Source organism: Macrobrachium rosenbergii, chromosome 1, assembly GCF_040412425.1.
Source record: "Macrobrachium rosenbergii isolate ZJJX-2024 chromosome 1, ASM4041242v1, whole genome shotgun sequence".
NCBI classification, from domain to species: domain Eukaryota; kingdom Metazoa; phylum Arthropoda; class Malacostraca; order Decapoda; family Palaemonidae; genus Macrobrachium; species Macrobrachium rosenbergii.
The window spans coordinates 11,273,371-11,285,870 of record NC_089741.1 but is presented as its reverse complement, the minus strand read 5'-3'; the positions used below and the strand labels follow the sequence as shown (position 1 = coordinate 11,285,870).

Sequence of the window (12,500 nt, the reverse complement as noted above, 5' to 3'; positions counted from 1 at the left end):
TAAATATACAAAATTTGAGATATCCTCTTAAAGCACAATTACAGACTCTTGAGCTTACACACATTAACATCTGAAACAGTTACTGGACAACAGCCATTATGCTTACAGTAAGCGGAGAGATCGATCTTTGATAATGGCAGTTTGATTTCGTTTTGTCTCAGCCCAGCAAGGATATTAACGTTTAATATCAGAAGAAATAATAAGAACGTAAAAAATATTTGGATATGTAAAATTGAAGGCAAGGTTATGGAATACAGTTACCAAACCACTGTTGCTACTCTCTAAGAAAAACTAAACTTGATGTCAACTACAAAATTTTATCGTTTTTTTAGAGCATAAGCTGACAGTGCAGAATTTCACGAACATTAATTGCCTTGATCAATAAAGGCTTTAATGAATGGAAGCCACTTTAAAGGGCCTCAAAGTATCAATTACGCGGATTTACTTCAAATCTGTTTTGTCTTATAGAAACAAAACGCTGTTCCTAAGTAAAACGGAGCCTCATCAGTGAAAACAAAGTAAATGTCATCCGTAGGAAAAGGGACCGAATGAAAGCAAATCTCATCCTGCTGCAAAAGTAGCAGAGCCAACCAAGCCAAGGAGGACCAAGATACAGCTCCTTCCCTGAATATTCCCAAGTAACTCCTAAAGTATTCACCCCATGGTAAAAGACGACTGACAGATGACAAACTGATCAAATAAAAAAAAAAAAAAACTATATGTTTACACTTAATTAACCATTATGATAAAACGGACTACATAACAAGATCTCAGAACTGAGCGAGGTGCTATAGCATCGAACGCTTACTGTCAGCATCTCGTTGGCAACATAAAGAGCAAAAAAAGTCATATATATATATATATATATATATATATATATATATATATATATATATATATAGAGAGAGAGAGAGAGAGAGAGAGAGAGAGAGAGAGAGAGAGAGAGAGAGAGAGAGAGAGAGAGAGAGAAGACTCATTTCATCTCCATATGGATTTCAGGTAGAATAAAAGTATTGCAGTTATAGCAGACCGTGGAGTCGATTTTTTTTTTAATCTAAAACCGAAAAGGGAAACAACTTGATAGACTAGTCGGGCAAAAGCAAAATGAAAATAAAACAAGTAAAAAATGCGCCGAAGTTTCTTCGGCGCAATCGAGTTTTCTGCACAGCGTATAATACTGCATGAAACTCTCGATGTGCTGCAGTATGAAACACTCAGCTACGACAGGGTAGCGTCCGTTGCTCCCCAGATGCGGTCGAGGGAAGTTGCGTCGGCGACGCCTCCGGTATCGGACTCGGTGGTGCCAGACGTACGATTAGGGCTAACTTTAACCTTAAATAAAATTTTAAAAACTACTGAGGCTGGAGGGCTGCAATCTGGTGTGTTTGATGGTTGGAGTGTGGATGATCAACATACCAATTTGCAGTCCTCTAGCCTCAGTAATTTTTAAAATCTGAGGGCTGACGGACAGACAAAGCCATCTCAAGTTTTCTTTTACAGAAAACTAAAAAGCATACTTAAGCCTCTTTCACACTATGCCTTTTTTTTCGCACACGAGGTGGTCTCCGCACCGCAGGTATGGCAGACGAAAACCGCCGATACTGCGGTCGCCGCTCGACGCGTAGAGACCAATTACTTTTTTCTTGCAAACAGTCTGCACTGAACAGTTTTATAGAAGGTATAGGATGGATAAGAGCAGGAACATATTTGTCTTTATTTATTGTATTTAAGAAAGAAAAAGAAGAGACAGCGCAGAATCCACTGGGTGCACCCACTAAACTTACGAGACATGCATGGAGCATTTGTCATTCTATTTGAAGATCTGAAGATTGATGAAGATAAGTTTTTCAATTATTTTAGAATGACTCCATCAACCTTTGATGAGCTCTTGCTATGACTCCATGACAAGCTACTCAAAGTAAATACAGTTTTCAGGGATTCTATTTCACCTGCTCAAAGATTAGCAATTACCATCAGGTAAGCAATGACAAAATTTTGTATACTATATCATTTTAGTTTAGCTACCCATCTTGGGAAAGAAAATGACCTCATCGCTCATATACACTCACAGATATATGAATATTAAAAATAGGACAAATGACACACATATACACACACAATATATATATATATATATATATATATATATATATATATATATATATATATATATATATACATATATATACATATACATATATATACATATATATATATATATATATATATATATATATATATATATATATATATATATATATTCTATATATGTATGTATACAGTATATAGAATATATATTATAGGATAAATGAAAGTTGGCTGAGTTATTAATTATAACTGACATAATTATACAGGACATACAAATAAAGAATGCAGAATTTTCTTACGAAAAAATTAAACGATTATTAAGTACTAAAACAAAGTTTATCATCATTATTAGTTAGGTTAGTGTGTCCTAATATCAAATACCAAAAATACATTTCATGATAACCTATATTCTATATCTTGGCATTCTCCTACAAGGATGCTGAAAAATCAATACCACATTGATCTGACATGTCAGACATTTGTGAGTTTGGTGAAGTTGGATGTAGGCCTACAAATTCTCTCTGGTTTGAACCGTTGTCTTCATGATTTATAGGTACATATGGTCTGGCATAGAAGCTTGATCCTGCAGACATAGGAGAAGATGAATGTGCTGCTTGATTATATCTTATGGGGTGGTTTGCGTCAAAATCAGGAGGATAGTGAGTGTGTTGAGTGTATGAATAAAAAGACTGTGAACGAGATCGAGAATGTCGTATGTTCTGCAATAGATTCAAAACCCCCATCTGGAGTTGGAGAGTTTCTTCTTCAGTAAGTTGATCTAATGTAGGAAGAATGCCTTTAAAAAAAGAAAGGTGACGGTCTTCTGTAGTTTCTAGAGCGTCTATTATTCGCTGTTCGACGTCATCAAACTTTCGCTATTTTGCTTTATCTTTGCCTCTTATTGGGAGGCTTTTTTCCTTTGCTGTATGAGAATCACTTGCTTCTGCAATATCAGTCTCATTGCTTGCTGTTTCGATTGTGAAACTTTCTTCCGTTTCCCTAGGAATTGTATTCTTCCTCAAGAAACCGAGTTGGTCATTATATATATACTTTTTTGCAGTTTTTGCTCCTGATCCAGATGTTTTCTGTTCAGTCCATTTCTTTTGTGCTTTCACCCAAGCATCTTTCACATTTTTCCATTTTTTAAGAACTTGCTCCCCTGTAAGACAAACACCAGAATTAGTATTTTATAAAAGAAATATAAGTGAACAATAATAGAGTTATGCTTCCACACATGCACAGAAACACATACACACGTTTTTTGTTTACTTACAAAAAATAATATTTGTCATATGTTCTTTTGCATATACTTAGCAAGTGGATGCACATTTACAGAACTACATTTCAGTTACAAAATTGGAATATCAACAATATCTGAAATTGTTAATTCTGTATGTCAAGTAATATGGAATTTCCTTAAGGATGAATGTATGCCCAATCCTTCATTAGAGCAAATGGAAGCAATTGCAGCAGGATTCAAGAAGAAAACGAATTTTCCCAGTTGCATCGGGGCTGTAGACGGGAAACACATAAGGGTGATAAAACCTCAAGACAGTGGTTCTATGTTTTATAATTATAAGGATTACTTTTCTATTGTCTTGATGGCTGTTGCAGATACGGAATATAAGTTCACTTTTGTAGACATTGGTGCTTATGGGAAAGATTGTGATTCAACCATTTTCAAAAATACGTCTTTTTGGAAATGTATAGATCAAAATCTTTTTCCTTTGCCCCATCCAAAACCACTGACCGGTTCTCATGAACCATATGTTCCTCATGTTCTTTTAGGTGATGAAGCGTTTGGTCTGCATGCAAACCTAATGCGCCCATATGGGGGAAAACAGTTAAGTGTTAAAAAGAGAATCTTCAATCACCGCTTAAGTAGAGGGAGAAGATGTTGAGTGCGCTTCTGGAATTTTAAGTAAGAAATGGAGGATATTCCATCGCCCTCTCAATGTCTCTCTCCATCTTGCTATAAATGTTGTTAAGGCATGCTGTGTGCTTCAGAGTTTTGTAAGAGAACGCGATGGAATTAATTTTGAAAATACGTTAACAATAACTGGATTGGATGAACTTGAACATCCTACAAATGTACGGGCTGGATCAGCAGCAAATGGTATCAGAAACGCGTTTGCTGATTTTTTTCACGAGTGAAGAGGGAGCATTGAGTTGGCAATATACTAAAATATGAATGTGAGAAATTGATTTAATATTAGTAATGAATGTCTTTATAACTAGATTTGTGTATTAATTATACAATTTCCTAAATATCTTTGCAAAAACTGGTTTGCCACAATTAATATATTAAGAATGTTCGTAAACTGAAAAGTAAATGCACTTACCAAATTCATTCTTTTCTTTATCATCCAGACTCTCGAAGTCCTCCCTTAATCCACAGCAAACTTCTTTCCAAGCCGATGTAACAGAACTCCGACATTTGTATTCTTCTAGGCTTTTGTCCCATAATACCGGTTTCATTTCTACTAATGAAATAAGATATTCAATATCAATACTTTGTTCCATGTCTGTGTACTCATTATTCAAGTCCATGAGAAGTACTGCGTGGTCTACTACTGCTCGCCGCATAAGAGGCGGGAAAAAATCGCGTGGTGTGAAGACTCGTATTGAACATGGTAGCCAACTGTCATCGCCAGCAGAACGGGTCGGCGCAAACTCAGTGGGCCACCGGTCATGCAAGGCGGTGCCGCTCCGGCGAAAAATAAGCTCCGCTCTAGTGTGAAAGGCTTCACATAATCCATCAGTCGACTGATAAAGGCGGATCCGCAACGCTTGCGGCAACGGATTAAAAACGCATAGTGTGAAAGGAGCCTTACTTATCCTCCCTTTAAGGAAGTAAAAGTTAAAGGAACCAGTGTTTGGGAGCAGGAAGGGAATTCCAAAACTGTACAGTGAAGGAAAACAAGTAGTCAGACAGAGTAACTATGAATTGCTGCCTTCCTTCCAGACAATTCAGTTTATATCAGTATTTTCCTAAACTATTCTTCCCTGTACCCCATCGTAGTATAGTCCAGGATACTCATCAATTAAGATTGAGAAATAAACAATAATTTTTATACTAGTATGCAGTATTGAACTGCATAAGCGAGGTTACTGCAGTGGATTTCTTTACTAATGAACCTAATTTTTAGTTTGTAAATAAATGAAATTTTTTGCTTCTATATCCAGGTCTTATCTTATTACCTCCAAGCACCTAGACTCAGGGAAATATATAATATTTATTGTAAACTTTTAGTGAATTAAGTAGACAATATTATCTTCAAAGCAATCATTCTTAGAAACCAGAAATTATTCAACAAAATAACACGAAAAATTTCGTTGATTTCAAGAAGGTTACTACAGTAGGTGTGACGAGTACAACAGTAATTAGTTAATATAACGGTAATTGTCTGCGCATATTCTGCTCATATATCTTATCATTTTGAAGCAAAACTTTTGCACTCTTTCGCCACCGGTCCTTCCTAAATTATCATGTTATGAATGAAACGCACATTACATATATTGACGCCTTAGAATCTACTGATCTTTTCTCTCTGACTGCTCACACCACCCTTTCATTTATTTGACACCGCCCCCCAACTCCCCAATGACCTAAATTGACCATGTTGCCAGCTTTCGTGGTAATCAAAAATAAGGATGCTTGACAACCATTACCCTGTGCAGTAAATACTTCTTTCGGACATCAGCTTTGTAAACATTTGAGAATTAAATTACATAAAGCATGCAAACTGAGAACCATCCATGGGAGAAACATTCTTTTTAACATTATGAGAAATTTTCCAACTTTTTTTAACAATTGATCTTTTCGCACCTTCACTAAACTTTAAAAATGCCATATTATTAAAGATTAAAACTGACACTCATCTTCTTGATAATCCCTATTCATCTGAATCTTTAGCTTCTACTGAAAAGGCAAAAAAAAAAAAAAAAATCTCTTTCTATTATTTAACAAGAAACCTACTCTGTGATTTGTATGAAGTTCATGAATGAAAGGAGTACCATTATTAACTATACGCAAAATACAACTTTACGGTAAAAGTGGTTAATTTTAATAATGTACATATTTATTATAACTTTTGTAAATAGTTTCTTAATCTTTATACGAATGGCTTTCACTCATTAATGATGTCCATCAAATTTTGCTAGTGACTTGGACGCTTGCACACAAACTCTGATCTAGAATTCAGTTTTCTTGAGCGTATCTCTGAAGAACAAATTTAAATCTCTGGTCATAATTTGAGCCTGCTATGAGGAGGATATATGGTAATCATTCAGGAAAAATGTATACAATGATTCCGGCTCCTGGCAAAGGGCCAGTTATTTGAGCTTGATTCTGATGGATATGCAAAATTCAGCGTTATGGCACACATATTTGCGTGATTTTAATTTGCTTCAAATGCCAACTATTGGAGATTATTAGCCAATTAGAGCCCGAGAATGCTTTAAATCTGCCATCAAGTCTTGGTCACCTGATGGAAACCGGTGAGCTTGAGGTTAGAATTGCTTTATCAGTGGCCACAAAGTTAATCCTAGGAGAAAAATGTTCGGATCTTTCTTAGACAGTGACCCACAGGTTTTAACCCGGTGTGTATCCACCTTTGCGGCGTGTTCGGTACAAGCCCGTTGGGGATTACACTAAAAACATAAAAGACTGTTAAGATCATAAAGATAATGACCCCAAGAAGTATTCCTAGACAGTGGGAGTCACTGTCAAGGAAAGATCCAAATGTTGTAAAGTCCAGATATATAGTGAAGACCAATGTCAAAGATTTCAGTCCATTTTCTTTTATTGTAATAAAGCAACGCTTTATTACTATATATATATATATATATATATATATATATATATATATATATATATATATATATATATATATATATATATATATATAAATATTTATCACATACACAATTGTTCTGTGCATTAGTAGAATTACTAAAAGGACCTCATTCAAACTGGATGGTATCTAATGGAGTTTTTATTCAAGAAGTTACAAGCTTTCTTGGACAAACAGTCCACATTTTCAAGTATCCGTACAATGAGCAGACGCGTGGTCCAACTGTATTTATATCTGTGTGCTGGGTACTTTCAATCCTATAATCCCCTAGCTCCTCCTGTGTGACCCCCACCCCATCGTGATCTTGGTCTTTCGCTGCTCCCTTCTTCTAGGTGTCCGTTTTCCGTGCGTTCTCTTGCATTTTTCCTTCGTTTCCTTGCTACTGTGGAGTATACGATTTTTCTAGATATGCTGTCTTCAAAGCCGTTTCCGGTGTTCCCTGCCATCGTGTTGTTGGCGCAAGTTATGAAGGCGTTCTCTACAACCAGTCTAGATGTTTTGTTGGTGTTCCTGTACAGAAAACTCATATTTTCCCAGTCTATTCTGTGATCATTTTCCCAACAGTGTTTGGCAACTGCCTTATGTTCTGCAGATGTTGTTTGCTTCGCTCTTTACATGATTTGCCAGTTTCGCCCTGGTACCCTTCTTCACAGTCTAGACACGCTGCCATATATACCCCCCCTCTAGCAACGTGTCTAGACTTTGAAGAAGGGTACTATGGCGAAACTGGCAAATCATGTAAAGAGCGAAGCAAACAACATCTGCAGAACATAAGGCATTATAATCAAACGTCGACAGTTGCCAAACACTGTTGGGAAAATGATCACAGAATAGGCTGGGAAAATATGAGTTTTCTGTACAGGAACACCAACAAAACATCTAGACTGGTTGTAGAGAATGCCTTCATAACTTCTGCCAACAACACGATGGCAGGGAACACCGGAAACGGCTTTGAAGACAGCATATCTAGAAAAATCGTATACTCCACAGTAGCAAGGAAACGAAGGAAAAATGCAAGAGAACGCACGGAAAACGGACACCTAGAAGAAGGGAGCAGCGAAAGACCAAGATCACGATGGGGTGGGGGTCACACAGGAGGAGCTAGGGGATTATAGGATTGAAAGTACCCAGCACACAGATATAAATACAGTTGGACTACGCGTCTGCTCATTGTACGGATACTTGAAAATGTGGACTGTTTGTCCAAGAAAGCTTGTAACTTCTTGAATAAAAACTCCATTAGATACCATCCAGTTTGAATGAGGTCCTTTTAGTAATATATATATATATATATATATATATATATATATATATATATATATATATATATATATAAATATATATATATATATATATATATATATATATATATATATATATATACACACACACATATATATATGTGCTTGTGAGTGTGGCTGTATTTCTATGTCTATGTGCGCGGGTGCGTGCAAATATGTACCTACCTTTCTGGCACCATCTCCTCCAAAGTAGCGTAAGAAGTATTGAAAGAAAAAAAAATTATATATATATACATATATGTATAAATACATTGTGTGTGTGAGTGTGTGTGTGCGCGTGTGTGCGCGCCCATGTATGTATGTATGTAATATGACTACGGTTATCGCAATATCAGGATATTGACTTTTGCGGAAAATTTATCCATAGATCTTTCCTGATGGTTCCTGGTTTTTGGAAGTCTTAATTTCATCGTCAATCGCAAAAAAAATAGGGGGGGATGATTTCGTATCCGAAGCGTTGCTTTATTACAATGAAAGAAAATGGACTGAAATCTTTGATATTGGTCTTCACTATATATCTGGACTCTACAACATTTGGATCTTTCCTAGATAGTGACCCCCACTGTCTATGACTAATATTTCTTGGGGGTCATTATCTTTATGATCTTTACAGTCTTTTATGTTTTTAGTGTAATCCCCAACGGGCTTGTACCGAACACGCCGCAAAGGTGGATACACACCGGGTTAAAACCTGTGGGGGTCACTGTCTAAGAAAGATCCGAACATTTTTCTCCTAGGATTAACTTTGTGGCCACTGATAAAGCAATTCTAACCTCAAGCTCACCGGTTTCCATCAGGTGACCAAGACTTGATGGCAGATTTAAAGCATTCTCGGGCTCTAATTGGCTAATAATCTCCAACAGTTGGCATTTGAAGCAAATTAAAATCACGCAAATATGTGTGCCATAACACTGAATTTTGCATATCCATCAGAATCGAGCTCAAATAACTGCCCCTTTGCCAGGAGCCGGAATCATTGTATACATTTTTCCTGAATGATTACCATATATCCTCCTCATAGCAGGCTCAAATTATGACCAGAGATTTAAATGGGTTCTTCAGAGATATGCTCAAGAAAACTGAAGTCTAGATCTGAGTTTGTGTGCAAGCGTCCAAGTCACTAGCAAAATTTAATGGACAACATTAACGAGTGAAAGCCATTCGTATAAAGATTAAGAAAATATTTACAAAAGTTATAATAAATATGTACATTATTAAAATTAACCACTTTTACCTGGAAGTTATGATCTATTGTGATTAAGTTCTTAGTTTCCGTCATATCTTAAAAAAGGCAAACGAAATTTCCTCTGTCATATAGGCTGCTCAATACTTGTATTGTGGTTAATCTAATTCTAATATACGGGTTAAGTCCACACTACAGTAAAATATGTAAACAAACTCCGGTAACTTATCACACACATCACAAACAGGTTGAATATAAGTCCACGACTTCGCCTTAGCCAGAGCTTCATACGATTATACAGCATTTGCCAAACATTCTTTCGCCTATAACGGTCGTTGAAATGTTTTCAGCTTCACTGCGGTAAGTAAGCGTTAAGCTGCAGCTGTGAGCTCAAGACCTGTTTTACTGTAGTGTGGATTCACCTTGAGAAATCGTCTTTAGCTACAGGAACTTTTAAAAAGTAATACTTTTAAACAAGGGTTACGCTAACGCAGTGAGTGTTAATCATTAACGTTCCGAACACATTCATTGGTAAGTGATAATGGAAACCGATACAGACGCATAAAAAATGCCAGTGTTACGGATAATAAAGGGTGAAAAATATCACTGAATAAGATACACCAGAGTAAAACAAATATCCTGTTTATACTCTCTGTTATTGGTAAGATATTTGCAGCGGCATCTTGACGTTTCATTCCCCTGACAGTCCAAGAAGGATGGTTCTCATGAGTCCTTTTGAGGGCAGAGCTGCATAAAATAAACATATTTTAAAAGAGTTCTTGAGTAAAGGAATCTCCATCCTATGTATCCCTTGAGTATCCAGATTTAGATAAGTCGAAAGGACCTTCGTATTGAGTTTTTGAAAACGATTACAGAGAAAGAATATCAAATACTGGAAGAACTGTTTCCGGCATTGTTAAAAATTTTTATTAAAATTGTTAAAGGTGTTCCAGCTGAAAAGCGGACACCTTTCAATTTACTGTTTATAAGCATTATGTATATATGTGTGTGTATATATATACGGAGAGAGAGAGAGAGCTGAACCTAGGAGAGCTGAGAAGTCCATAGCCCTATGAAAAAACTAACCTTTCTGTTTTACCAAATTGTACCGGAAAACTTGGAAAAGCAGTGGAATGAGCTTAAGTTTGGAACGATTAAGAAATATAATGCAAGGAACCATATCAATTTGGTCGAGTTATTTATGTATTTTCATTTAGAGATTGTCCTATCCCTATAAATATCCTTACTTCTCCCAGCAAGCTACTTCGGTGTTAGTTATATTTATTTCTCCCTCCTTTATAGACCAGCAACAAAATCGTTTTTCCTATGATAGCTGTATATTGCTGCGTAGCCGTTAATTATGAGGGGGGAAAATAGTTTCAGGATCATTAAGCAACTCTGTCGAAGAAGCGTAGGAGATATCATAAATAGTCTACTGAAAGGGGTCTCTTTTCAGCTCGAACACTATTACAACTTTTAATATAATAAAATATAGTTAAGATTATCAAACTAAATCTACTGTTTCTTCTGAGCACTTCAATAGCAAAGAAACTTATTCCATTTCAGTTTATATATACAGATGTGTACATATACATATATGCATATAATATGTACTGTATATAAATATATGTAACATTTAAATAAGACATCACATTTAACATATATAAGACATATACTGAGTTTGGTTTTTCCTGTTTCAATTCTTGTAACTAGTCTCATTCGGTTATATATATATATATATATATATATATATATATATATATATATATATATATATATATATATATATATATATTTACATACATACTGTACATATATATATAAGTATATATACATATATGTATGTATGTACTGTATATGTATATATATATATATATATATATATATATATATATATATATATATATATATATATATATATATATATAATAACCATTAATTTCCCCCCTCTCTCTCTCTCTCTCTCTCTCTTTCTGTATATATATATATATATATATATATATATATATATATATATATATATATATATATATATATATATATATATATATATATATATATATATACTGAAGGGGAATTATAATTAATAAGTGCTTCGTCATCTCACGGGCAAGAACTGCCAAACACGAAAAACAATGATGTTCAGCGACGTGCCTTAAACCACTTGGCTGTCAAGAGAGGTATAAGTTGATACAGACTCTGCTGTACGAATCCCCGACGAACGAAGGTATTTGTACTTAGCTTTGGTGTCAACCCACCGCCACCATGATAGCTGGTTGGTGCGTTTGAACCACACAGCTATTTTCATGAATGTATATTTATCACATCACCGGGATTTTTTTACACAAACATTAAATGATAAGTATCATTTAACTTCGAATTTACTCTACCTCGGAAAAGAAAATATATATAAAAATGTGTATATATATATATATATATATATATATATATATATATATATATATATATATATACATATATACTGTATATATACATACAGCAGAGTCGGTAACAACTTATACTCTCTTAATAGGAGAGTGGTTTAAGGCGTGTCACTTAACGTCGCTCGTTTTCGTGTTGGCTTATTATATGTGTGTATGTATGTATATATATATAAATAATTATATATCCATATATTATTTCCGAGGTAGAGCGAATGTGACATGAAATGACATTTGTACCTTAATGTTTGTGTATATGTAATAATGGTTATGTGAAAAAATTAATTCAATATATATATATATATATATATATATATATATATATATATATATATATATATATATATATATATATATATATATATATATATATATTTATTTATTTATTTATTTATCAGATTTGTTCTATGTACTCAGCAGTTGCCAAAGTTTTGAACCCCATTGCATTTATGTATTTCAGATACCCTGTTGATGAAAGAGGTACTGTTAAATGAACCCTAAAAAAATGGCTACTCCTCAAGAAAAGGCACAATGTGTGTTCTGGTTTATTGAAACAAAATCGGATATTGAGACTCAGTGAAAATACAGCAGTAAGTATGGAAGAGATCCACCAACTACCAAGAGCATCTAA

General features: G+C 34.8%; 1 pseudogene; it reads left to right on the top strand.

Annotated features, from left to right (window-relative positions):
• Window positions 1-4,279, top strand: part of LOC136839466 (uncharacterized) — an 8,448-nt pseudogene extending 4,169 nt beyond the window's left edge.
• The last annotated feature ends 8,221 nt before the right edge of the window (window positions 4,280-12,500 follow it).